General features: G+C 49.5%; 56 non-coding genes across 56 annotated transcripts; all 56 read right to left on the bottom strand.

Moving 5' to 3' along the window:
- Window positions 1-188: 188 nt before the first annotated feature.
- Window positions 189-307, bottom strand: LOC145017085 (5S ribosomal RNA). Its single transcript, XR_013666366.1, has one exon. It is a non-coding gene; the product is annotated as a 5S ribosomal RNA (ribosomal RNA).
- A 218-nt stretch (window positions 308-525) lies between these two features.
- On the bottom strand, window positions 526-644 carry LOC145017082 (5S ribosomal RNA). The gene has a single exon (XR_013666365.1). It is a non-coding gene; the product is annotated as a 5S ribosomal RNA (ribosomal RNA).
- Window positions 645-862: 218 nt separating this feature from the next.
- On the bottom strand, window positions 863-981 carry LOC145017075 (5S ribosomal RNA). Its single transcript, XR_013666364.1, has one exon. It is a non-coding gene; the product is annotated as a 5S ribosomal RNA (ribosomal RNA).
- Window positions 982-1,199: 218 nt separating this feature from the next.
- LOC145017070 (5S ribosomal RNA) lies at window positions 1,200-1,318 on the bottom strand. Its single transcript, XR_013666363.1, has one exon. It is a non-coding gene; the product is annotated as a 5S ribosomal RNA (ribosomal RNA).
- A 218-nt stretch (window positions 1,319-1,536) lies between these two features.
- On the bottom strand, window positions 1,537-1,654 carry LOC145026972 (5S ribosomal RNA). The gene has a single exon (XR_013674920.1). It is a non-coding gene; the product is annotated as a 5S ribosomal RNA (ribosomal RNA).
- Window positions 1,655-1,872: 218 nt separating this feature from the next.
- Window positions 1,873-1,991, bottom strand: LOC145017064 (5S ribosomal RNA). Its single transcript, XR_013666361.1, has one exon. It is a non-coding gene; the product is annotated as a 5S ribosomal RNA (ribosomal RNA).
- Window positions 1,992-2,213: 222 nt separating this feature from the next.
- LOC145017056 (5S ribosomal RNA) lies at window positions 2,214-2,332 on the bottom strand. The gene has a single exon (XR_013666359.1). It is a non-coding gene; the product is annotated as a 5S ribosomal RNA (ribosomal RNA).
- A 218-nt stretch (window positions 2,333-2,550) lies between these two features.
- LOC145026615 (5S ribosomal RNA) lies at window positions 2,551-2,669 on the bottom strand. Its single transcript, XR_013674578.1, has one exon. It is a non-coding gene; the product is annotated as a 5S ribosomal RNA (ribosomal RNA).
- A 217-nt stretch (window positions 2,670-2,886) lies between these two features.
- On the bottom strand, window positions 2,887-3,005 carry LOC145025908 (5S ribosomal RNA). The gene has a single exon (XR_013673900.1). It is a non-coding gene; the product is annotated as a 5S ribosomal RNA (ribosomal RNA).
- A 218-nt stretch (window positions 3,006-3,223) lies between these two features.
- On the bottom strand, window positions 3,224-3,342 carry LOC145025339 (5S ribosomal RNA). The gene has a single exon (XR_013673359.1). It is a non-coding gene; the product is annotated as a 5S ribosomal RNA (ribosomal RNA).
- Window positions 3,343-3,559: 217 nt separating this feature from the next.
- Window positions 3,560-3,678, bottom strand: LOC145025735 (5S ribosomal RNA). Its single transcript, XR_013673736.1, has one exon. It is a non-coding gene; the product is annotated as a 5S ribosomal RNA (ribosomal RNA).
- A 217-nt stretch (window positions 3,679-3,895) lies between these two features.
- LOC145017052 (5S ribosomal RNA) lies at window positions 3,896-4,014 on the bottom strand. Its single transcript, XR_013666357.1, has one exon. It is a non-coding gene; the product is annotated as a 5S ribosomal RNA (ribosomal RNA).
- Window positions 4,015-4,232: 218 nt separating this feature from the next.
- Window positions 4,233-4,351, bottom strand: LOC145026598 (5S ribosomal RNA). The gene has a single exon (XR_013674562.1). It is a non-coding gene; the product is annotated as a 5S ribosomal RNA (ribosomal RNA).
- Window positions 4,352-4,569: 218 nt separating this feature from the next.
- On the bottom strand, window positions 4,570-4,688 carry LOC145017047 (5S ribosomal RNA). Its single transcript, XR_013666356.1, has one exon. It is a non-coding gene; the product is annotated as a 5S ribosomal RNA (ribosomal RNA).
- Window positions 4,689-4,906: 218 nt separating this feature from the next.
- On the bottom strand, window positions 4,907-5,025 carry LOC145025793 (5S ribosomal RNA). The gene has a single exon (XR_013673791.1). It is a non-coding gene; the product is annotated as a 5S ribosomal RNA (ribosomal RNA).
- Window positions 5,026-5,243: 218 nt separating this feature from the next.
- LOC145017039 (5S ribosomal RNA) lies at window positions 5,244-5,362 on the bottom strand. The gene has a single exon (XR_013666354.1). It is a non-coding gene; the product is annotated as a 5S ribosomal RNA (ribosomal RNA).
- A 216-nt stretch (window positions 5,363-5,578) lies between these two features.
- On the bottom strand, window positions 5,579-5,697 carry LOC145025907 (5S ribosomal RNA). The gene has a single exon (XR_013673899.1). It is a non-coding gene; the product is annotated as a 5S ribosomal RNA (ribosomal RNA).
- Window positions 5,698-5,919: 222 nt separating this feature from the next.
- LOC145017034 (5S ribosomal RNA) lies at window positions 5,920-6,038 on the bottom strand. The gene has a single exon (XR_013666353.1). It is a non-coding gene; the product is annotated as a 5S ribosomal RNA (ribosomal RNA).
- A 218-nt stretch (window positions 6,039-6,256) lies between these two features.
- On the bottom strand, window positions 6,257-6,375 carry LOC145017029 (5S ribosomal RNA). The gene has a single exon (XR_013666351.1). It is a non-coding gene; the product is annotated as a 5S ribosomal RNA (ribosomal RNA).
- A 217-nt stretch (window positions 6,376-6,592) lies between these two features.
- On the bottom strand, window positions 6,593-6,711 carry LOC145025906 (5S ribosomal RNA). The gene has a single exon (XR_013673898.1). It is a non-coding gene; the product is annotated as a 5S ribosomal RNA (ribosomal RNA).
- Window positions 6,712-6,929: 218 nt separating this feature from the next.
- On the bottom strand, window positions 6,930-7,048 carry LOC145017023 (5S ribosomal RNA). The gene has a single exon (XR_013666350.1). It is a non-coding gene; the product is annotated as a 5S ribosomal RNA (ribosomal RNA).
- Window positions 7,049-7,265: 217 nt separating this feature from the next.
- Window positions 7,266-7,384, bottom strand: LOC145025734 (5S ribosomal RNA). Its single transcript, XR_013673735.1, has one exon. It is a non-coding gene; the product is annotated as a 5S ribosomal RNA (ribosomal RNA).
- A 218-nt stretch (window positions 7,385-7,602) lies between these two features.
- Window positions 7,603-7,721, bottom strand: LOC145017016 (5S ribosomal RNA). The gene has a single exon (XR_013666348.1). It is a non-coding gene; the product is annotated as a 5S ribosomal RNA (ribosomal RNA).
- A 218-nt stretch (window positions 7,722-7,939) lies between these two features.
- LOC145026596 (5S ribosomal RNA) lies at window positions 7,940-8,058 on the bottom strand. Its single transcript, XR_013674560.1, has one exon. It is a non-coding gene; the product is annotated as a 5S ribosomal RNA (ribosomal RNA).
- A 218-nt stretch (window positions 8,059-8,276) lies between these two features.
- LOC145026476 (5S ribosomal RNA) lies at window positions 8,277-8,395 on the bottom strand. Its single transcript, XR_013674448.1, has one exon. It is a non-coding gene; the product is annotated as a 5S ribosomal RNA (ribosomal RNA).
- A 218-nt stretch (window positions 8,396-8,613) lies between these two features.
- LOC145025792 (5S ribosomal RNA) lies at window positions 8,614-8,732 on the bottom strand. Its single transcript, XR_013673790.1, has one exon. It is a non-coding gene; the product is annotated as a 5S ribosomal RNA (ribosomal RNA).
- A 218-nt stretch (window positions 8,733-8,950) lies between these two features.
- Window positions 8,951-9,069, bottom strand: LOC145017010 (5S ribosomal RNA). Its single transcript, XR_013666347.1, has one exon. It is a non-coding gene; the product is annotated as a 5S ribosomal RNA (ribosomal RNA).
- A 216-nt stretch (window positions 9,070-9,285) lies between these two features.
- LOC145025905 (5S ribosomal RNA) lies at window positions 9,286-9,404 on the bottom strand. Its single transcript, XR_013673896.1, has one exon. It is a non-coding gene; the product is annotated as a 5S ribosomal RNA (ribosomal RNA).
- A 218-nt stretch (window positions 9,405-9,622) lies between these two features.
- LOC145025337 (5S ribosomal RNA) lies at window positions 9,623-9,741 on the bottom strand. The gene has a single exon (XR_013673358.1). It is a non-coding gene; the product is annotated as a 5S ribosomal RNA (ribosomal RNA).
- Window positions 9,742-9,958: 217 nt separating this feature from the next.
- Window positions 9,959-10,077, bottom strand: LOC145025733 (5S ribosomal RNA). Its single transcript, XR_013673734.1, has one exon. It is a non-coding gene; the product is annotated as a 5S ribosomal RNA (ribosomal RNA).
- A 217-nt stretch (window positions 10,078-10,294) lies between these two features.
- Window positions 10,295-10,413, bottom strand: LOC145017003 (5S ribosomal RNA). Its single transcript, XR_013666346.1, has one exon. It is a non-coding gene; the product is annotated as a 5S ribosomal RNA (ribosomal RNA).
- A 218-nt stretch (window positions 10,414-10,631) lies between these two features.
- Window positions 10,632-10,750, bottom strand: LOC145026595 (5S ribosomal RNA). Its single transcript, XR_013674559.1, has one exon. It is a non-coding gene; the product is annotated as a 5S ribosomal RNA (ribosomal RNA).
- Window positions 10,751-10,967: 217 nt separating this feature from the next.
- Window positions 10,968-11,086, bottom strand: LOC145025904 (5S ribosomal RNA). Its single transcript, XR_013673895.1, has one exon. It is a non-coding gene; the product is annotated as a 5S ribosomal RNA (ribosomal RNA).
- Window positions 11,087-11,304: 218 nt separating this feature from the next.
- On the bottom strand, window positions 11,305-11,423 carry LOC145016996 (5S ribosomal RNA). Its single transcript, XR_013666345.1, has one exon. It is a non-coding gene; the product is annotated as a 5S ribosomal RNA (ribosomal RNA).
- Window positions 11,424-11,641: 218 nt separating this feature from the next.
- LOC145026130 (5S ribosomal RNA) lies at window positions 11,642-11,760 on the bottom strand. Its single transcript, XR_013674122.1, has one exon. It is a non-coding gene; the product is annotated as a 5S ribosomal RNA (ribosomal RNA).
- A 217-nt stretch (window positions 11,761-11,977) lies between these two features.
- Window positions 11,978-12,096, bottom strand: LOC145016993 (5S ribosomal RNA). Its single transcript, XR_013666344.1, has one exon. It is a non-coding gene; the product is annotated as a 5S ribosomal RNA (ribosomal RNA).
- Window positions 12,097-12,315: 219 nt separating this feature from the next.
- On the bottom strand, window positions 12,316-12,434 carry LOC145026990 (5S ribosomal RNA). The gene has a single exon (XR_013674937.1). It is a non-coding gene; the product is annotated as a 5S ribosomal RNA (ribosomal RNA).
- A 219-nt stretch (window positions 12,435-12,653) lies between these two features.
- LOC145016985 (5S ribosomal RNA) lies at window positions 12,654-12,772 on the bottom strand. The gene has a single exon (XR_013666343.1). It is a non-coding gene; the product is annotated as a 5S ribosomal RNA (ribosomal RNA).
- A 218-nt stretch (window positions 12,773-12,990) lies between these two features.
- Window positions 12,991-13,109, bottom strand: LOC145016972 (5S ribosomal RNA). Its single transcript, XR_013666341.1, has one exon. It is a non-coding gene; the product is annotated as a 5S ribosomal RNA (ribosomal RNA).
- Window positions 13,110-13,327: 218 nt separating this feature from the next.
- On the bottom strand, window positions 13,328-13,446 carry LOC145025708 (5S ribosomal RNA). The gene has a single exon (XR_013673710.1). It is a non-coding gene; the product is annotated as a 5S ribosomal RNA (ribosomal RNA).
- A 218-nt stretch (window positions 13,447-13,664) lies between these two features.
- On the bottom strand, window positions 13,665-13,783 carry LOC145026978 (5S ribosomal RNA). The gene has a single exon (XR_013674926.1). It is a non-coding gene; the product is annotated as a 5S ribosomal RNA (ribosomal RNA).
- A 218-nt stretch (window positions 13,784-14,001) lies between these two features.
- LOC145016966 (5S ribosomal RNA) lies at window positions 14,002-14,120 on the bottom strand. The gene has a single exon (XR_013666339.1). It is a non-coding gene; the product is annotated as a 5S ribosomal RNA (ribosomal RNA).
- Window positions 14,121-14,338: 218 nt separating this feature from the next.
- LOC145026161 (5S ribosomal RNA) lies at window positions 14,339-14,457 on the bottom strand. Its single transcript, XR_013674151.1, has one exon. It is a non-coding gene; the product is annotated as a 5S ribosomal RNA (ribosomal RNA).
- A 219-nt stretch (window positions 14,458-14,676) lies between these two features.
- On the bottom strand, window positions 14,677-14,795 carry LOC145016960 (5S ribosomal RNA). Its single transcript, XR_013666337.1, has one exon. It is a non-coding gene; the product is annotated as a 5S ribosomal RNA (ribosomal RNA).
- Window positions 14,796-15,012: 217 nt separating this feature from the next.
- Window positions 15,013-15,131, bottom strand: LOC145016952 (5S ribosomal RNA). The gene has a single exon (XR_013666335.1). It is a non-coding gene; the product is annotated as a 5S ribosomal RNA (ribosomal RNA).
- A 217-nt stretch (window positions 15,132-15,348) lies between these two features.
- Window positions 15,349-15,467, bottom strand: LOC145022425 (5S ribosomal RNA). The gene has a single exon (XR_013670553.1). It is a non-coding gene; the product is annotated as a 5S ribosomal RNA (ribosomal RNA).
- A 218-nt stretch (window positions 15,468-15,685) lies between these two features.
- LOC145025557 (5S ribosomal RNA) lies at window positions 15,686-15,804 on the bottom strand. The gene has a single exon (XR_013673568.1). It is a non-coding gene; the product is annotated as a 5S ribosomal RNA (ribosomal RNA).
- A 218-nt stretch (window positions 15,805-16,022) lies between these two features.
- On the bottom strand, window positions 16,023-16,141 carry LOC145026244 (5S ribosomal RNA). The gene has a single exon (XR_013674229.1). It is a non-coding gene; the product is annotated as a 5S ribosomal RNA (ribosomal RNA).
- A 217-nt stretch (window positions 16,142-16,358) lies between these two features.
- On the bottom strand, window positions 16,359-16,477 carry LOC145021927 (5S ribosomal RNA). The gene has a single exon (XR_013670072.1). It is a non-coding gene; the product is annotated as a 5S ribosomal RNA (ribosomal RNA).
- A 218-nt stretch (window positions 16,478-16,695) lies between these two features.
- Window positions 16,696-16,814, bottom strand: LOC145026395 (5S ribosomal RNA). Its single transcript, XR_013674370.1, has one exon. It is a non-coding gene; the product is annotated as a 5S ribosomal RNA (ribosomal RNA).
- Window positions 16,815-17,032: 218 nt separating this feature from the next.
- Window positions 17,033-17,151, bottom strand: LOC145026394 (5S ribosomal RNA). The gene has a single exon (XR_013674369.1). It is a non-coding gene; the product is annotated as a 5S ribosomal RNA (ribosomal RNA).
- A 218-nt stretch (window positions 17,152-17,369) lies between these two features.
- Window positions 17,370-17,488, bottom strand: LOC145026475 (5S ribosomal RNA). Its single transcript, XR_013674447.1, has one exon. It is a non-coding gene; the product is annotated as a 5S ribosomal RNA (ribosomal RNA).
- A 218-nt stretch (window positions 17,489-17,706) lies between these two features.
- On the bottom strand, window positions 17,707-17,825 carry LOC145016946 (5S ribosomal RNA). The gene has a single exon (XR_013666334.1). It is a non-coding gene; the product is annotated as a 5S ribosomal RNA (ribosomal RNA).
- A 218-nt stretch (window positions 17,826-18,043) lies between these two features.
- LOC145016941 (5S ribosomal RNA) lies at window positions 18,044-18,162 on the bottom strand. Its single transcript, XR_013666332.1, has one exon. It is a non-coding gene; the product is annotated as a 5S ribosomal RNA (ribosomal RNA).
- A 218-nt stretch (window positions 18,163-18,380) lies between these two features.
- LOC145016937 (5S ribosomal RNA) lies at window positions 18,381-18,499 on the bottom strand. The gene has a single exon (XR_013666326.1). It is a non-coding gene; the product is annotated as a 5S ribosomal RNA (ribosomal RNA).
- A 217-nt stretch (window positions 18,500-18,716) lies between these two features.
- On the bottom strand, window positions 18,717-18,835 carry LOC145016934 (5S ribosomal RNA). Its single transcript, XR_013666325.1, has one exon. It is a non-coding gene; the product is annotated as a 5S ribosomal RNA (ribosomal RNA).

Below are 18,835 nucleotides of genomic sequence, written 5' to 3'. Positions count from 1 at the left end.
TCTTACAAGACGCAGAACCTCGTTTGCTTTCGGACGCGAGGCGTGGGACCCACGTGATGGATCGGCTCGGTTCGGGAAACAAAAAAACAATCAACCTTGAACCGGAGGCCGCCCGAGCATGGATATAGCAAGAAAGAAAAAAAAAACGCACCTAAAACATAAAAAAACGCAGACGAGCAACGAAAAAGGGGGTGCAACACGAGGACTTCCCAGGGGGTCACCCATCCTAGTACTACTCTCGCCCAAGCACGCTTAACTGCGGAGTTCTGATGGGATCCGGTGCATTAGTGCTGGTATGATCGCACCCGAAATACTATCCATGCTTATTGTTTTTATGTCTTACAAGACGCAGAACCTCGTTTGCTTTCGGACGCGAGGCGTGGGACCCACGTGATGGATCGGCTCGGTTCGGGAAACAAGAAAACAATCAACATTGAACCGGAGGCCGCCCGAGCATGGATATAGCAAGAAAGAAAAAAAAAACGCACCTAAAACATAAAAAAACGCAGACGGGCAACGAAAAAGGGGGTGCAACACGAGGACTTCCCAGGGGGTCACCCATCCTAGTACTACTCTCGCCCAAGCACGCTTAACTGCGGAGTTCTGATGGGATCCGGTGCATTAGTGCTGGTATGATCGCACCCGAAATACTATCCATGCTTATTGTTTTTATGTCTTACAAGACGCAGAACCTCGTTTGCTTTCGGACGCGAGGCGTGGGACCCACGTGATGGATCGGCTCGGTTCGGGAAACAAGAAAACAATCAACATTGAACCGGAGGCCGCCCGAGCATGGATATAGCAAGAAAGAAAAAAAAAACGCACCTAAAACATAAAAAAACGCAGACGGGCAACGAAAAAGGGGGTGCAACACGAGGACTTCCCAGGGGGTCACCCATCCTAGTACTACTCTCGCCCAAGCACGCTTAACTGCGGAGTTCTGATGGGATCCGGTGCATTAGTGCTGGTATGATCGCACCCGAAATACTATCCATGCTTATTGTTTTTATGTCTTACAAGACGCAGAACCTCGTTTGCTTTCGGACGCGAGGCGTGGGACCCACGTGATGGATCGGCTCGGTTCGGGAAACAAGAAAACAATCAACATTGAACCGGAGGCCGCCCGAGCATGGATATAGCAAGAAAGAAAAAAAAAACGCACCTAAAACATAAAAAAACGCAGACGAGCAACGAAAAAGGGGGTGCAACACGAGGACTTCCCAGGGGGTCACCCATCCTAGTACTACTCTCGCCCAAGCACGCTTAACTGCGGAGTTCTGATGGGATCCGGTGCATTAGTGCTGGTATGATCGCACCCGAAATACTATCCATGCTTATTGTTTTTATGTCTTACAAGACGCAGAACCTCGTTTGCTTTCGGACGCGAGGCGTGGGACCCACGTGATGGATCGGCTCGGTTCGGGAAACAAGAAAACAATCAACATTGAACCGGAGGCCGCCCGAGCATGGATATAGCAAGAAAGAAAAAAAAAACGCACCTAAAACATAAAAAAACGCAGACGGGCAACGAAAAAGGGGGTGCAACACGAGGACTTCCCAGGGGGTCACCCATCCTAGTACTACTCTGCCCAAGCACGCTTAACTGCGGAGTTCTGATGGGATCCGGTGCATTAGTGCTGGTATGATCGCACCCGAAATACTATCCATGCTTATTGTTTTTATGTCTTACAAGACGCAGAACCTCGTTTGCTTTCGGACGCGAGGCGTGGGACCCACGTGATGGATCGGCTCGGTTCGGGAAACAAGAAAACAATCAACATTGAACCGGAGGCCGCCCGAGCATGGATATAGCAAGAAAGAAAAAAAAAACGCACCTAAAACATAAAAAAACGCAGACGGGCAACGAAAAAGGGGGTGCAACACGAGGACTTCCCAGGGGGTCACCCATCCTAGTACTACTCTCGCCCAAGCACGCTTAACTGCGGAGTTCTGATGGGATCCGGTGCATTAGTGCTGGTATGATCGCACCCGAAATACTATCCATGCTTATTGTTTTTATGTCTTACAAGACGCAGAACCTCGTTTGCTTTCGGACGCGAGGCGTGGGACCCACGTGATGGATCGGCTCGGTTCGGGAAACAAGAAAACAATCAACATTGAACCGTAGGCCGCCCGAGCATGGATATAGCAAGAAAGAAAAAAAAAAAAAACGCACCTAAAACATAAAAAAACGCAGACGAGCAACGAAAAAGGGGGTGCAACACGAGGACTTCCCAGGGGGTCACCCATCCTAGTACTACTCTCGCCCAAGCACGCTTAACTGCGGAGTTCTGATGGGATCCGGTGCATTAGTGCTGGTATGATCGCACCCGAAATACTATCCATGTTTATTGTTTTTATGTCTTACAAGACGCAGAACCTCGTTTGCTTTCGGACGCGAGGCGTGGGACCCACGTGATGGATCGGCTCGGTTCGGGAAACAAGAAAACAATCAACATTGAACCGGAGGCCGCCCGAGCATGGATATAGCAAGAAAGAAAAAAAAAACGCACCTAAAACATAAAAAAACGCAGACGAGCAACGAAAAAGGGGGTGCAACACGAGGACTTCCCAGGGGGTCACCCATCCTAGTACTACTCTCGCCCAAGCACGCTTAACTGCGTAGTTCTGATGGGATCCGGTGCATTAGTGCTGGTATGATCGCACCCGAAATACTATCCATGCTTATTGTTTTTATGTCTTACAAGACGCAGAACCTCGTTTGCTTTCGGACGCGAGGCGTGGGACCCACGTGATGGATCGGCTCGGTTCGGGAAACAAGAAAACAATCAACATTGAACCGGAGGCCGCCCGAGCATGGATATAGCAAGAAAGAAAAAAAAACGCACCTAAAACATAAAAAAACGCAGACGGGCAACGAAAAAGGGGGTGCAACACGAGGACTTCCCAGGGGGTCAGCCATCCTAGTACTACTCTCGCCCAAGCACGCTTAACTGCGGAGTTCTGATGGGATCCGGTGCATTAGTGCTGGTATGATCGCACCCGAAATACTATCCATGCTTATTGTTTTTATGTCTTACAAGACGCAGAACCTCGTTTGCTTTCGGACGCGAGGCGTGGGACCCACGTGATGGATCGGCTCGGTTCGGGAAACAAGAAAACAATCAACATTGAACCGGAGGCCGCCCGAGCATGGATATAGCAAGAAAGAAAAAAAAAACGCACCTAAAACATAAAAAAACGCAGACGAGCAACGAAAAAGGGGGTGCAACACAAGGACTTCCCAGGGGGTCACCCATCCTAGTACTACTCTCGCCCAAGCACGCTTAACTGCGGAGTTCTGATGGGATCCGGTGCATTAGTGCTGGTATGATCGCACCCGAAATACTATCCATGCTTATTGTTTTTATGTCTTAAAAGACGCAGAACCTCGTTTGCTTTCGGACGCGAGGCGTGGGACCCACGTGATGGATCGGCTCGGTTCGGGAAACAAGAAAACAATCAACATTGAACCGGAGGCCGCCCGAGCATGGATATAGCAAGAAAGAAAAAAAAACGCACCTAAAACATAAAAAAACGCAAACGGGCAACGAAAAAGGGGGTGCAACACGAGGACTTCCGAGGGGGTCACCCATCCTAGTACTACTCTCGCCCAAGCACGCTTAACTGCGGAGTTCTGATGGGATCCGGTGCATTAGTGCTGGTATGATCGCACCCGAAATAGTATCCATGCTTATTGTTTTTATGTCTTACAAGACGCAGAACCTCGTTTGCTTTCGGACGCGAGGCGTGCGACCCACGTGATGGATCGGCTCGGTTCGGGAAACAAGAAAACAATCAACATTGAACCGGAGGCCGCCCGAGCATGGATATAGCAAGAAAGAAAAAAAAACGCACCTAAAACATAAAAAAACGCAGACGGGCAACGAAAAAGGGGGTGCAACACGAGGACTTCCCAGGGGGTCACCCATCCTAGTACTACTCTCGCCCAAGCACGCTTAACTGCGGAGTTCTGATGGGATCCGGTGCATTAGTGCTGGTATGATCGCACCCGAAATACTATCCATGCTTATTGTTTTTATGTCTTACAAGACGCAGAACCTCGTTTGCTTTCGGATGCGAGGCGTGGGACCCACGTGATGGATCGGCTCGGTTCGGGAAACAAGAAAACAATCAACATTGAACCGGAGGCCGCCCGAGCATGGATATAGCAAGAAAGAAAAAAAAAACGCACCTAAAACATAAAAAAACGCAGACGAGCAACGAAAAAGGGGGTGCAACACGAGGACTTCCCAGGGGGTCACCCATCCTAGTACTACTCTCGCCCAAGCACGCTTAACTGCAAAGTTCTGATGGGATCCGGTGCATTAGTGCTGGTATGATCGCACCCGAAATAGTATCCATGCTTATTGTTTTTATGTCTTACAAGACGCAGAACCTCGTTTGCTTTCGGACGCGAGCCGTGGGACCCACGTGATGGATCGGCTCGGTTCGGGAAACAAGAAAACAATCAACATTGAACCGGAGGCCGCCCGAGCATGGATATAGCAAGAAAGAAAAAAAAAACGCACCTAAAACATAAAAAAACGCAGACGAGCAACGAAAAAAGGGGTGCAACACGAGGACTTCCCAGGGGGTCACCCATCCTAGTACTACTCTCGCCCAAGCACGCTTAACTGCGGAGTTCTGATGGGATCCGGTGCATTAGTGCTGGTATGATCGCACCCGAAATACTATCCATGCTTATTGTTTTTATGTCTTACAAGACGCAGAACCTCGTTTGCTTTCGGACGCGAGGCGTGGGACCCACGTGATGGATCGGCTCGGTTCGGGAAACAAGAAAACAATCAACATTGAACCGGAGGCCGCCCGAGCATGGATATAGCAAGAAAGAAAAAAAAAACGCACCTAAAACATAAAAAAACGCAGACGAGCAACGAAAAAGGGGGTGCAACACGAGGACTTCCCAGGGGGTCACCCATCCTAGTACTACTCTCGCCCAAGCACGCTTAACTGCGAAGTTCTGATGGGATCCGGTGCATTAGTGCTGGTATGATCGCACCCGAAATAGTATCCATGCTTATTGTTTTTATGTCTTACAAGACGCAGAACCTCGTTTGCTTTCGGACGCGAGCCGTGGGACCCACGTGATGGATCGGCTCGGTTCGGGAAACAAGAAAACAATCAACATTGAACCGGAGGCCGCCCGAGCATGGATATAGCAAGAAAGAAAAAAAAAACGCACCTAAAACATAAAAAAACGCAGACGGGCAACGAAAAAGGGGGTGCAACACGAGGACTTCCCAGGGGGTCACCCATCCTAGTACTACTCTCGCCCAAGCACGCTTAACTGCGGAGTTCTGATGGGATCCGGTGCATTAGTGCTGGTATGATCGCACCCGAAATACTATCCATGCTTATTGTTTTTATGTCTTACAAGACGCAGAACCTCGTTTGCTTTCGGACGCGAGGCGTGGGACCCACGTGATGGATCGGCTCGGTTCGGGAAACAAGAAAACAATCAACATTGAACCGGAGGCCGCCCGAGCATGGATATAGCAAGAAAGAAAAAAAACGCACCTAAAACATAAAAAAACGCAGACGGGCAACGAAAAAGGGGGTGCAACACGAGGACTTCCCAGGGGGTCAGCCATCCTAGTACTACTCTCGCCCAAGCACGCTTAACTGCGGAGTTCTGATGGGATCCGGTGCATTAGTGCTGGTATGATCGCACCCGAAATACTATCCATGCTTATTGTTTTTATGTCTTACAAGACGCAGAACCTCGTTTGCTTTCGGACGCGAGGCGTGGGACCCACGTGATGGATCGGCTCGGTTCGGGAAACAAGAAAACAATCAACATTGAACCGTAGGCCGCCCGAGCATGGATATAGCAAGAAAGAAAAAAAAAAAAAACGCACCTAAAACATAAAAAAACGCAGACGAGCAACGAAAAAGGGGGTGCAACACGAGGACTTCCCAGGGGGTCACCCATCCTAGTACTACTCTCGCCCAAGCACGCTTAACTGCGGAGTTCTGATGGGATCCGGTGCATTAGTGCTGGTATGATCGCACCCGAAATACTATCCATGTTTATTGTTTTTATGTCTTACAAGACGCAGAACCTCGTTTGCTTTCGGACGCGAGGCGTGGGACCCACGTGATGGATCGGCTCGGTTCGGGAAACAAGAAAACAATCAACATTGAACCGGAGGCCGCCCGAGCATGGATATAGCAAGAAAGAAAAAAAAAACGCACCTAAAACATAAAAAAACGCAGACGAGCAACGAAAAAGGGGGTGCAACACGAGGACTTCCCAGGGGGTCACCCATCCTAGTACTACTCTCGCCCAAGCACGCTTAACTGCGGAGTTCTGATGGGATCCGGTGCATTAGTGCTGGTATGATCGCACCCGAAATACTATCCATGCTTATTGTTTTTATGTCTTACAAGACGCAGAACCTCGTTTGCTTTCGGACGCGAGGCGTGGGACCCACGTGATGGATCGGCTCGGTTCGGGAAACAAGAAAACAATCAACATTGAACCGGAGGCCGCCCGAGCATGGATATAGCAAGAAAGAAAAAAAAACGCACCTAAAACATAAAAAAACGCAGACGGGCAACGAAAAAGGGGGTGCAACACGAGGACTTCCCAGGGGGTCAGCCATCCTAGTACTACTCTCGCCCAAGCACGCTTAACTGCGGAGTTCTGATGGGATCCGGTGCATTAGTGCTGGTATGATCGCACCCGAAATACTATCCATGCTTATTGTTTTTATGTCTTACAAGACGCAGAACCTCGTTTGCTTTCGGACGCGAGGCGTGGGACCCACGTGATGGATCGGCTCGGTTCGGGAAACAAGAAAACAATCAACATTGAACCGGAGGCCGCCCGAGCATGGATATAGCAAGAAAGAAAAAAAAAACGCACCTAAAACATAAAAAAACGCAGACGAGCAACGAAAAAGGGGGTGCAACACGAGGACTTCCCAGGGGGTCACCCATCCTAGTACTACTCTCGCCCAAGCACGCTTAACTGCGGAGTTCTGATGGGATCCGGTGCATTAGTGCTGGTATGATCGCACCCGAAATACTATCCATGCTTATTGTTTTTATGTCTTAAAAGACGCAGAACCTCGTTTGCTTTCGGACGCGAGGCGTGGGACCCACGTGATGGATCGGCTCGGTTCGGGAAACAAGAAAACAATCAACATTGAACCGGAGGCCGCCCGAGCATGGATATAGCAAGAAAGAAAAAAAAACGCACCTAAAACATAAAAAAACGCAAACGGGCAACGAAAAAGGGGGTGCAACACGAGGACTTCCGAGGGGGTCACCCATCCTAGTACTACTCTCGCCCAAGCACGCTTAACTGCGGAGTTCTGATGGGATCCGGTGCATTAGTGCTGGTATGATCGCACCCGAAATAGTATCCATGCTTATTGTTTTTATGTCTTACAAGACGCAGAACCTCGTTTGCTTTCGGACGCGAGGCGTGGGACCCACGTGATGGATCGGCTCGGTTCGGGAAACAAGAAAACAATCAACATTGAACCGGAGGCCGCCCGAGCATGGATATAGCAAGAAAGAAAAAAAAAACGCACCTAAAACATAAAAAAACGCAGACGGGCAACGAAAAAGGGGGTGCAACACGAGGACTTCCCAGGGGGTCACCCATCCTAGTACTACTCTCGCCCAAGCACGCTTAACTGCGGAGTTCTGATGGGATCCGGTGCATTAGTGCTGGTATGATCGCACCCGAAATACTATCCATGCTTATTGTTTTTATGTCTTACAAGACGCAGAACCTCGTTTGCTTTCGGATGCGAGGCGTGGGACCCACGTGATGGATCGGCTCGGTTCGGGAAACAAGAAAACAATCAACATTGAACCGGAGGCCGCCCGAGCATGGATATAGCAAGAAAGAAAAAAAAAACGCACCTAAAACATAAAAAAACGCAGACGAGCAACGAAAAAGGGGGTGCAACACGAGGACTTCCCAGGGGGTCACCCATCCTAGTACTACTCTCGCCCAAGCACGCTTAACTGCAAAGTTCTGATGGGATCCGGTGCATTAGTGCTGGTATGATCGCACCCGAAATAGTATCCATGCTTATTGTTTTTATGTCTTACAAGACGCAGAACCTGGTTTGCTTTCGGACGCGAGCCGTGGGACCCACGTGATGGATCGGCTCGGTTCGGGAAACAAGAAAACAATCAACATTGAACCGGAGGCCGCCCGAGCATGGATATAGCAAGAAAGAAAAAAAAAACGCACCTAAAACATAAAAAAACGCAGACGAGCAACGAAAAAAGGGGTGCAACAAGAGGACTTCCCAGGGGGTCACCCATCCTAGTACTACTCTCGCCCAAGCACGCTTAACTGCGGAGTTCTGATGGGATCCGGTGCATTAGTGCTGGTATGATCGCACCCGAAATACTATCCATGCTTATTGTTTTTATGTCTTACAAGACGCAGAACCTCGTTTGCTTTCGGACGCGAGGCGTGGGACCCACGTGATGGATCGGCTCGGTTCGGGAAACAAGAAAACAATCAACATTGAACCGGAGGCCGCCCGAGCATGGATATAGCAAGAAAGAAAAAAAAAACGCACCTAAAACATAAAAAAACGCAGACGAGCAACGAAAAAGGGGGTGCAACACGAGGACTTCCCAGGGGGTCACCCATCCTAGTACTACTCTCGCCCAAGCACGCTTAACTGCGAAGTTCTGATGGGATCCGGTGCATTAGTGCTGGTATGATCGCACCCGAAATAGTATCCATGCTTATTGTTTTTATGTCTTACAAGACGCAGAACCTCGTTTGCTTTCGGACGCGAGCCGTGGGACCCACGTGATGGATCGGCTCGGTTCGGGAAACAAGAAAACAATCAACATTGAACCGGAGGCCGCCCGAGCATGGATATAGCAAGAAAGAAAAAAAAAACGCACCTAAAACATAAAAAAACGCAGACGGGCAACGAAAAAGGGGGTGCAACACGAGGACTTCCCAGGGGGTCACCCATCCTAGTACTACTCTCGCCCAAGCACGCTTAACTGCGGAGTTCTGATGGGATCCGGTGCATTAGTGCTGGTATGATCGCACCCGAAATACTATCCATGCTTATTGTTTTTATGTCTTACAAGACGCAGAACCTCGTTTGCTTTCGGACGCGAGGCGTGGGACCCACGTGATGGATCGGCTCGGTTCGGGAAACAAGAAAACAATCAACATTGAACCGGAGGCCGCCCGAGCATGGATATAGCAAGAAAGAAAAAAAACGCACCTAAAACATAAAAAAACGCAGACGGGCAACGAAAAAGGGGGTGCAACACGAGGACTTCCCAGGGGGTCAGCCATCCTAGTACTACTCTCGCCCAAGCACGCTTAACTGCGGAGTTCTGATGGGATCCGGTGCATTAGTGCTGGTATGATCGCACCCGAAATACTATCCATGCTTATTGTTTTTATGTCTTACAAGACGCAGAACCTCGTTTGCTTTCGGACGCGAGGCGTGGGACCCACGTGATGGATCGGCTCGGTTCGGGAAACAAGAAAACAATCAACATTGAACCGGAGGCCGCCCGAGCATGGATATAGCAAGAAAGAAAAAAAAAACGCACCTAAAACATAAAAAAACGCAGACGAGCAACGAAAAAGGGGGTGCAACACAAGGACTTCCCAGGGGGTCACCCATCCTAGTACTACTCTCGCCCAAGCACGCTTAACTGCGGAGTTCTGATGGGATCCGGTGCATTAGTGCTGGTATGATCGCACCCGAAATACTATCCATGCTTATTGTTTTTATGTCTTAAAAGACGCAGAACCTCGTTTGCTTTCGGACGCGAGGCGTGGGACCCACGTGATGGATCGGCTCGGTTCGGGAAACAAGAAAACAATCAACATTGAACCGGAGGCCGCCCGAGCATGGATATAGCAAGAAAGAAAAAAAAACGCACCTAAAACATAAAAAAACGCAGACGGGCAACGAAAAAGGGGGTGCAACACGAGGACTTCCGAGGGGGTCACCCATCCTAGTACTACTCTCGCCCAAGCACGCTTAACTGCGGAGTTCTGATGGGATCCGGTGCATTAGTGCTGGTATGATCGCACCCGAAATAGTATCCATGCTTATTGTTTTTATGTCTTACAAGACGCAGAACCTCGTTTGCTTTCGGACGCGAGGCGTGGGACCCACGTGATGGATCGGCTCGGTTCGGGAAACAAGAAAACAATCAACATTGAACCGGAGGCCGCCCGAGCATGGATATAGCAAGAAAGAAAAAAAAACGCACCTAAAACATAAAAAAACGCAGACGGGCAACGAAAAACGGGGTGCAACACGAGGACTTCCCAGGGGGTCACCCATCCTAGTACTACTCTCGCCCAAGCACGCTTAACTGCGGAGTTCTGATGGGATCCGGTGCATTAGTGCTGGTATGATCGCACCCGAAATACTATCCATGCTTATTGTTTTTATGTCTTACAAGACGCAGAACCTCGTTTGCTTTCGGATGCGAGGCGTGGGACCCACGTGATGGATCGGCTCGGTTCGGGAAACAAGAAAACAATCAACATTGAACCGGAGGCCGCCCGAGCATGGATATAGCAAGAAAGAAAAAAAAAACGCACCTAAAACATAAAAAAACGCAGACGAGCAACGAAAAAGGGGGTGCAACACGAGGACTTCCCAGGGGGTCACCCATCCTAGTACTACTCTCGCCCAAGCACGCTTAACTGCAAAGTTCTGATGGGATCCGGTGCATTAGTGCTGGTATGATCGCACCCGAAATAGTATCCATGCTTATTGTTTTTATGTCTTACAAGACGCAGAACCTCGTTTGCTTTCGGACGCGAGCCGTGGGACCCACGTGATGGATCGGCTCGGTTCGGGAAACAAGAAAACAATCAACATTGAACCGGAGGCCGCCCGAGCATGGATATAGCAAGAAAGAAAAAAAAACGCACCTAAAACATAAAAAAACGCAGACGAGCAACGAAAAAAGGGGTGCAACACGAGGACTTCCCAGGGGGTCAGCCATCCTAGTACTACTCTCGCCCAAGCACGCTTAACTGCGGAGTTCTGATGGGATCCGGTGCATTAGTGCTGGTATGATCGCACCCGAAATACTATCCATGCTTATTGTTTTTATGTCTTACAAGACGCAGAACCTCGTTTGCTTTCGGACGCGAGGCGTGGGACCCACGTGATGGATCGGCTCGGTTCGGGAAACAAGAAAACAATCAACATTGAACCGGAGGCCGCCCGAGCATGGATATAGCAAGAAAGAAAAAAAAAACGCACCTAAAACATAAAAAAACGCAGACGAGCAACGAAAAAGGGGGTGCAACACGAGGACTTCCCAGGGGGTCACCCATCCTAGTACTACTCTCGCCCAAGCACGCTTAACTGCGGAGTTCTGATGGGATCCGGTGCATTAGTGCTGGTATGATCGCACCCGAAATACTATCCATGCTTATTGTTTTTATGTCTTAAAAGACGCAGAACCTCGTTTGCTTTCGGACGCGAGGCGTGGGACCCACGTGATGGATCGGCTCGGTTCGGGAAACAAGAAAACAATCAACATTGAACCGGAGGCCGCCCGAGCATGGATATAGCAAGAAAGAAAAAAAAAACGCACCTAAAACATAAAAAAACGCAGACGGGCAACGAAAAAGGGGGTGCAACACCAGGACTTCCCAGGGGGTCACCCATCCTAGTACTACTCTCGCCCAAGCACGCTTAACTGCGGAGTTCTGATGGGATCCGGTGCATTAGTGCTGGTATGATCGCACCCGAAATAGTATCCATGCTTATTGTTTTTATGTCTTACAAGACGCAGAACCTCGTTTGCTTTCGGACGCGAGGCGTGGGACCCACGTGATGGATCGGCTCGGTTCGGGAAACAAGAAAACAATCAACATTGAACCGGAGGCCGCCCGAGCATGGATATAGCAAGAAAGAAAAAAAAACGCACCTAAAACATAAAAAAACGCAGACGGGCAACGAAAAACGGGGTGCAACACGAGGACTTCCCAGGGGGTCACCCATCCTAGTACTACTCTCGCCCAAGCACGCTTAACTGCGGAGTTCTGATGGGATCCGGTGCATTAGTGCTGGTATGATCGCACCCGAAATACTATCCATGCTTATTGTTTTTATGTCTTACAAGACGCAGAACCTCGTTTGCTTTCGGATGCGAGGCGTGGGACCCACGTGATGGATCGGCTCGGTTCGGGAAACAAGAAAACAATCAACATTGAACCGGAGGCCGCCCGAGCATGGATATAGCAAGAAAGAAAAAAAAAAACGCACCTAAAACATAAAAAAACGCAGACGAGCAACGAAAAAGGGGGTGCAACACGAGGACTTCCCAGGGGGTCACCCATCCTAGTACTACTTTCGCCCAAGCACGCTTAACTGCAAAGTTCTGATGGGATCCGGTGCATTAGTGCTGGTATGATCGCACCCGAAATAGTATCCATGCTTATTGTTTTTATGTCTTACAAGACGCAGAACCTCGTTTGCTTTCGGACGCGAGCCGTGGGACCCACGTGATGGATCGGCTCGGTTCGGGAAACAAGAAAACAATCAACATTGAACCGGAGGCCGCCCGAGCATGGATATAGCAAGAAAGAAAAAAAAAAACGCACCTAAAACATAAAAAAACGCAGACGGGCAACGAAAAAAGGGGTGCAACACGAGGACTTCCCAGGGGGTCACCCATCCTAGTACTACTCTCGCCCAAGCACGCTTAACTGCGGAGTTCTGATGGGATCCGGTGCATTAGTGCTGGTATGATCGCACCCGAAATACTATCCATGCTTATTGTTTTTATGTCTTACAAGACGCAGAACCTCGTTTGCTTTCGGACGCGAGGCGTGGGACCCACGTGATGGATCGGCTCGGTTCGGGAAACAAGAAAACAATCAACATTGAACCGGAGGCCGCCCGAGCATGGATATAGCAAGAAAGAAAAAAAAAACGCACCTAAAACATAAAAAAACGCAGACGAGCAACGAAAAAGGGGGTGCAACACGAGGACTTCCCAGGGGGTCACCCATCCTAGTACTACTCTCGCCCAAGCACGCTTAACTGCGGAGTTCTGATGGGATCCGGTGCATTAGTGCTGGTATGATCGCACCCGAAATACTATCCATGCTTATTGTTTTTATGTCTTAAAAGACGCAGAACCTCGTTTGCTTTCGGACGCGAGGCGTGGGACCCACGTGATGGATCGGCTCGGTTCGGGAAACAAGAAAACAATCAACATTGAACCGGAGGCCGCCCGAGCATGGATATAGCAAGAAAGAAAAAAAAAACGCACCTAAAACATAAAAAAACGCAGACGGGCAACGAAAAAGGGGGTGCAACACGAGGACTTCCCAGGGGGTCACCCATCCTAGTACTACTCTCGCCCAAGCACGCTTAACTGCGGAGTTCTGATGGGATCTGGTGCATTAGTGCTGGTATGATCGCACCCGAAATACTATCCATGCTTATTGTTTTTATGTCTTACAAGACGCAGAACCTCGTTTGCTTTCGGACGCGAGGCGTGGGACCCACGTGATGGATCGGCTCGGTTCGGGAAACAAGAAAACAATCAACATTGAACCGGAGGCCGCCCGAGCATGGATATAGCAAGAAAGAAAAAAAAAACGCACCTAAAACATAAAAAAACGCAGACGGGCAACGAAAAAGGAGGTGCAACACGAGGACTTCCCAGGGGGTCACCCATCCTAGTACTACTCTCGCCCAAGCACGCTTAACTGCGTAGTTCTGATGGGATCCGGTGCATTAGTGCTGGTATGATCGCACCGGAAATACTATCCATGCTTATTGTTTTTATGTCTTACAAGACGCAGAACCTCGTTTGCTTTCGGACGCGAGGCGTGGGACCCACGTGATGGATCGGCTCGGTTCGGGAAACAAGAAAACAATCAACATTGAACCGGAGGCCGCCCGAGCATGGATATAGCAAGAAAGAAAAAAAAAACGCACCTAAAACATAAAAAAACGCAGACGATCAACGAAAAAGGGGGTGCAACACGAGGACTTCCCAGGGGGTCACCCATCCTAGTACTACTCTCGCCCAAGCACGCTTAACTGCGGAGTTCTGATGGGATCCGGTGCATTAGTGCTGGTATGATCGCACCCGAAATACTATCCATGCTTATTGTTTTTATGTCCTACAAGACGCAGAACCTCGTTTGCTTTCGGACGCGAGGCGTGGGACCCACGTGATGGATCGGCTCGGTTCGGGAAACAAGAAAACAATCAACATTGAACCGGAGGCCGCCCGAGCATGGATATAGCAAGAAAGAAAAAAAAAACGCACCTAAAACATAAAAAAACGCAGACGGGCAACGAAAAAGGGGGTGCAACACGAGGACTTCCCAGGGGGTCACCCATCCTAGTACTACTCTCGCCCAAGCACGCTTAACTGAGGAGTTCTGATGGGATCCGGTGCATTAGTGCTGGTATGATCGCACCCGAAATACTATCCATGCTTATTGTTTTTATGTCTTACAAGACGCAGAACCTCGTTTGCTTTCGGACGCGAGGCGTGGGACCCACGTGATGGATCGGCTCGGTTCGGGAAACAAGAAAACAATCAACATTGAACCGGAGGCCGCCCGAGCATGGATATAGCAAGAAAGAAAAAAAAAAACGCACCTAAAACATAAAAAAACGCAGACGGGCAACGAAAAAGGGGGTGCAACACGAGGACTTCCCAGGGGGTCACCCATCCTAGTACTACTCTCGCCCAAGCACGCTTAACTGCGGAGTTCTGATGGGATCCGGTGCATTAGTGCTGGTATGATCGCACCCGAAATACTATCCATGCTTATTGTTTTTATGTCTTACAAGACGCAGAACCTCGTTTGCTTTCGGACGCGAGGCGTGGGACCCACGTGATGGATCGGCTCGGTTCGGGAAACAAGAAAACAATCAACATTGAACCGGAGGCCGCCCGAGCATGGATATAGCAAGAAAGAAAAAAAAAACGCACCTAAAACATAAAAAAACGCAGACGGGCAACGAAAAAGGGGTGCAACACGAGGACTTCCCAGGGGGTCACCCATCCTAGTACTACTCTCGCCCAAGCACGCTTAACTGCGGAGTTCTGATGGGATCCGGTGCATTAGTGCTGGTATGATCGCACCCGAAATACTATCCATGCTTATTGTTTTTATGTCTTACAAGACGCAGAACCTCGTTTGCTTTCGGACGCGAGGCGTGGGACCCACGTGATGGATCGGCTCGGTTCGGGAAACAAGAAAACAATCAACATTGAACCGGAGGCCGCCCGAGCATGGATATAGCAAGAAAGAAAAAAAAAACGCACCTAAAACATAAAAAAACGCAGACGGGCAACGAAAAAGGGGTGCAACACGAGGACTTCCCAAGGGGTCACCCATCCTAGTACTACTCTCGCCCAAGCACGCTTAACTGCGGAGTTCTGATGGGATCCGGTGCATTAGTGCTGGTATGATCGCACCCGAAATACTATCCATGCTTATTGTTTTTATGTCTTACAAGACGCAGAACCTCGTTTGCTTTCGGACGCGAGGCGTGGGACCCACGTGATGGATCGGCTCGGTTCGGGAAACAAGAAAACAATCAACATTGAACCGGAGGCCGCCCGAGCATGGATATAGCAAGAAAGAAAAAAAAAACGCACCTAAAACATAAAAAAACGCAGACGGGCAACGAAAAAGGGGGTGCAACACGAGGACTTCCCAGGGGGTCACCCATCCTAGTACTACTCTCGCCCAAGCACGCTTAACTGCGGAGTTCTGATGGGATCCGGTGCATTAGTGCTAGTATGATCGCACCCGAAATACTATCCATGCTTATTGTTTTTATGTCTTACAAGACGCAGAACCTCGTTTGCTTTCGGACGCGAGGCGTGGGACCCACGTGATGGATCGGCTCGGTTCGGGAAACAAGAAAACAATCAACATTGAACCGGAGGCCGCCCGAGCATTGATATAGCAAGAAAGAAAAAAAAAAACGCACCTAAAACATAAAAAAACGCAGACGGGCAACGAAAAAGGGGTGCAACATGAGGACTTCCCAGGGGGTCACCCATCCTAGTACTACTCTCGCCCAAGCACGCTTAACTGCGGAGTTCTGATGGGATCCGGTGCATTAGTGCTGGTATGATCGCACCCGAAATACTATCCATGCTTATTGTTTTTATGTCTTACAAGACGCAGAACCTCGTTTGCTTTCGGACGCGAGGCGTGGGACCCACGTGATGGATTGGCTCGGTTCGGGAAACAAGAAAACAATCAACATTGAACCGGAGGCCGCCCGAGCATGGATATAGCAAGAAAGAAAAAAAAAACGCACCTAAAACATAAAAAAACGCAGACGGGCAACGAAAAAAGGGTGCAACACGAGGACTTCCCAGGGGGTCACCCATCCTAGTACTACTCTCGCCCAAGCACGCTTAACTGCGGAGTTCTGATGGGATCCGGTGCATTAGTGCTGGTATGATCGCACCCGAAATACTATCCATGCTTATTGTTTTTATGTCTTACAAGACGCAGAACCTCGTTTGCTTTCGGACGCGAGGCGTGGGACCCACGTGATGGATCGGCTCGGTTCGGGAAACAAGAAAACAATCAACATTGAACTGGAGGCCGCCCGAGCATGGATATAGCAAGAAAGAAAAAAAAAACGCACCTAAAACATAAAAAAACGCAGACGGGCAACGAAAAATGGGGTGCAACACGAGGACTTCCTAGGGGGTCACCCATCCTAGTACTACTCTCGCCCAAGCACGCTTAACTGTGGAGTTCTGATGGGATCCGGTGCATTAGTGCTGGTATGATCGCACCCGAAATACTATCCATGCTTATTGTTTTTATGTCTTACAAGACGCAGAACCTCGTTTGCTTTCGGACGCGAGGCGTGGGACCCACGTGATGGATCGGCTCGGTTCGGGAAACAAGAAAACAATCAACATTGAACTGGAGGCCGCCCGAGCATGGATATAGCAAGAAAGAAAAAAAAAACGCACCTAAAACATAAAAAAACGCAGACGGGCAACGAAAAATGGGGTGCAACACGAGGACTTCCTAGGGGGTCACCCATCCTAGTACTACTCTCGCCCAAGCACGCTTAACTGTGGAGTTCTGATGGGATCCGGTGCATTAGTGCTGGTATGATCGCACCCGAAATACTATCCATGCTTATTGTTTTTATGTCTTACAAGACGCAGAACCTCGTTTGCTTTCGGACGCGAGGCGTGGGACCCACGTGATGGATCGGCTCGGTTCGGGAAACAAGAAAACAATCAACATTGAACCGGAGGCCGCCCGAGCATGGATATAGCAAGAAAGAAAAAAAAAACGCACCTAAAACATAAAAAAACGCAGACGGGCAACGAAAAAGGGGGTGCAACAAGAGGACTTCCCAGGGGGTCACCCATCCTAGTACTACTCTCGCCCAAGCACGCTTAACTGCGGAGTTCTGATGGGATCCGGTGCATTAGTGCTGGTATGATCGCACCCGAAATACTATCCATGCTTATTGTTTTTATGTCCTACAAGACGCAGAACCTCGTTTGCTTTCGGACGCGAGGCGTGGGACCCACGTGATGGATCGGCTCGGTTCGGGAAACAAGAAAACAATCAACATTGAACCGGAGGCCGCCCGAGCATGGATATAGCAAGAAAGAAAAAAAAAACGCACCTAAAACATAAAAAAACGCAGACGGGCAACGAAAAAGGGGGTGCAACACGAGGACTTCCCAGGGGGTCACCCATCCTAGTACTACTCTCGCCCAAGCACGCTTAACTGCGGAGTTCTGATGGGATCCGGTGCATTAGTGCTGGTATGATCGCACCCGAAATACTATCCATGCTTATTGTTTTTATGTCCTACAAGACGCAGAACCTCGTTTGCTTTCGGACGCGAGGCGTGGGACCCACATGATGGATCGGCTCGGTTCGGGAAACAAGAAAACAATCAACATTGAACCGGAGGCCGCCCGAGCATGGATATAGCAAGAAAGAAAAAAAAAACGCACCTAAAACATAAAAAAACGCAGACGATCAACGAAAAAGGGGGTGCAACACGAGGACTTCCCAGGGGGTCACCCATCCTAGTACTACTCTCGCCCAAGCACGCTTAACTGCGGAGTTCTGATGGGATCCGGTGCATTAGTGCTGGTATGATCGCACCCGAAATACTATCCATGCTTATTGTTTTTATGTCCTACAAGACGCAGAACCTCGTTTGCTTTCGGACGCGAGGCGTGGGACCCACGTGATGGATCGGCTCGGTTCGGGAAACAAGAAAACAATCAACATTGAACCGGAGTCCGCCCGAGCATGGATATAGCAAGAAAGAAAAAAAAAACGCACCTAAAACATAAAAAAACGCAGACGATCAACGAAAAAGGGGGTGCAACACGAGGACTTCCCAGGGGGTCACCCATCCTAGTACTACTCTCGCCCAAGCACGCTTAACTGCGGAGTTCTGATGGGATCCGGTGCATTAGTGCTGGTATGATCGCACCCGAAATACTATCCATGCTTATTGTTTTTATGTCCTACAAGACGCAGAACCTCGTTTGCTTTCGGACGCGAGGCGTGGGACCCACGTGATGGATCGGCTCGGTTCGGGAAACAAGAAAACAATCAACATTGAACCGGAGGCCGCCCGAGCATGGATATAGCAAGAAAGAAAAAAAAACGCACCTAAAACATAAAAAAACGCAGACGGGCAACGAAAAAGGGGGTGCAACACGAGGACTTCCCAGGGGGTCACCCATCCTAGTACTACTCTCGCCCAAGCACGCTTAACTGCGGAGTTCTGATGGGATCCGGTGCATTAGTGCTGGTATGATCGCACCC

The sequence above is a fragment of the Lactuca saligna genome, chromosome 1, assembly GCF_052625555.1.
Source record: "Lactuca saligna cultivar CGN05327 chromosome 1, ASM5262555v1, whole genome shotgun sequence".
Lineage (NCBI taxonomy): Eukaryota > Viridiplantae > Streptophyta > Magnoliopsida > Asterales > Asteraceae > Lactuca > Lactuca saligna.
Note: the sequence above shows the minus strand (reverse complement) of the source record. Positions and strands in the feature narration are given on the sequence as shown.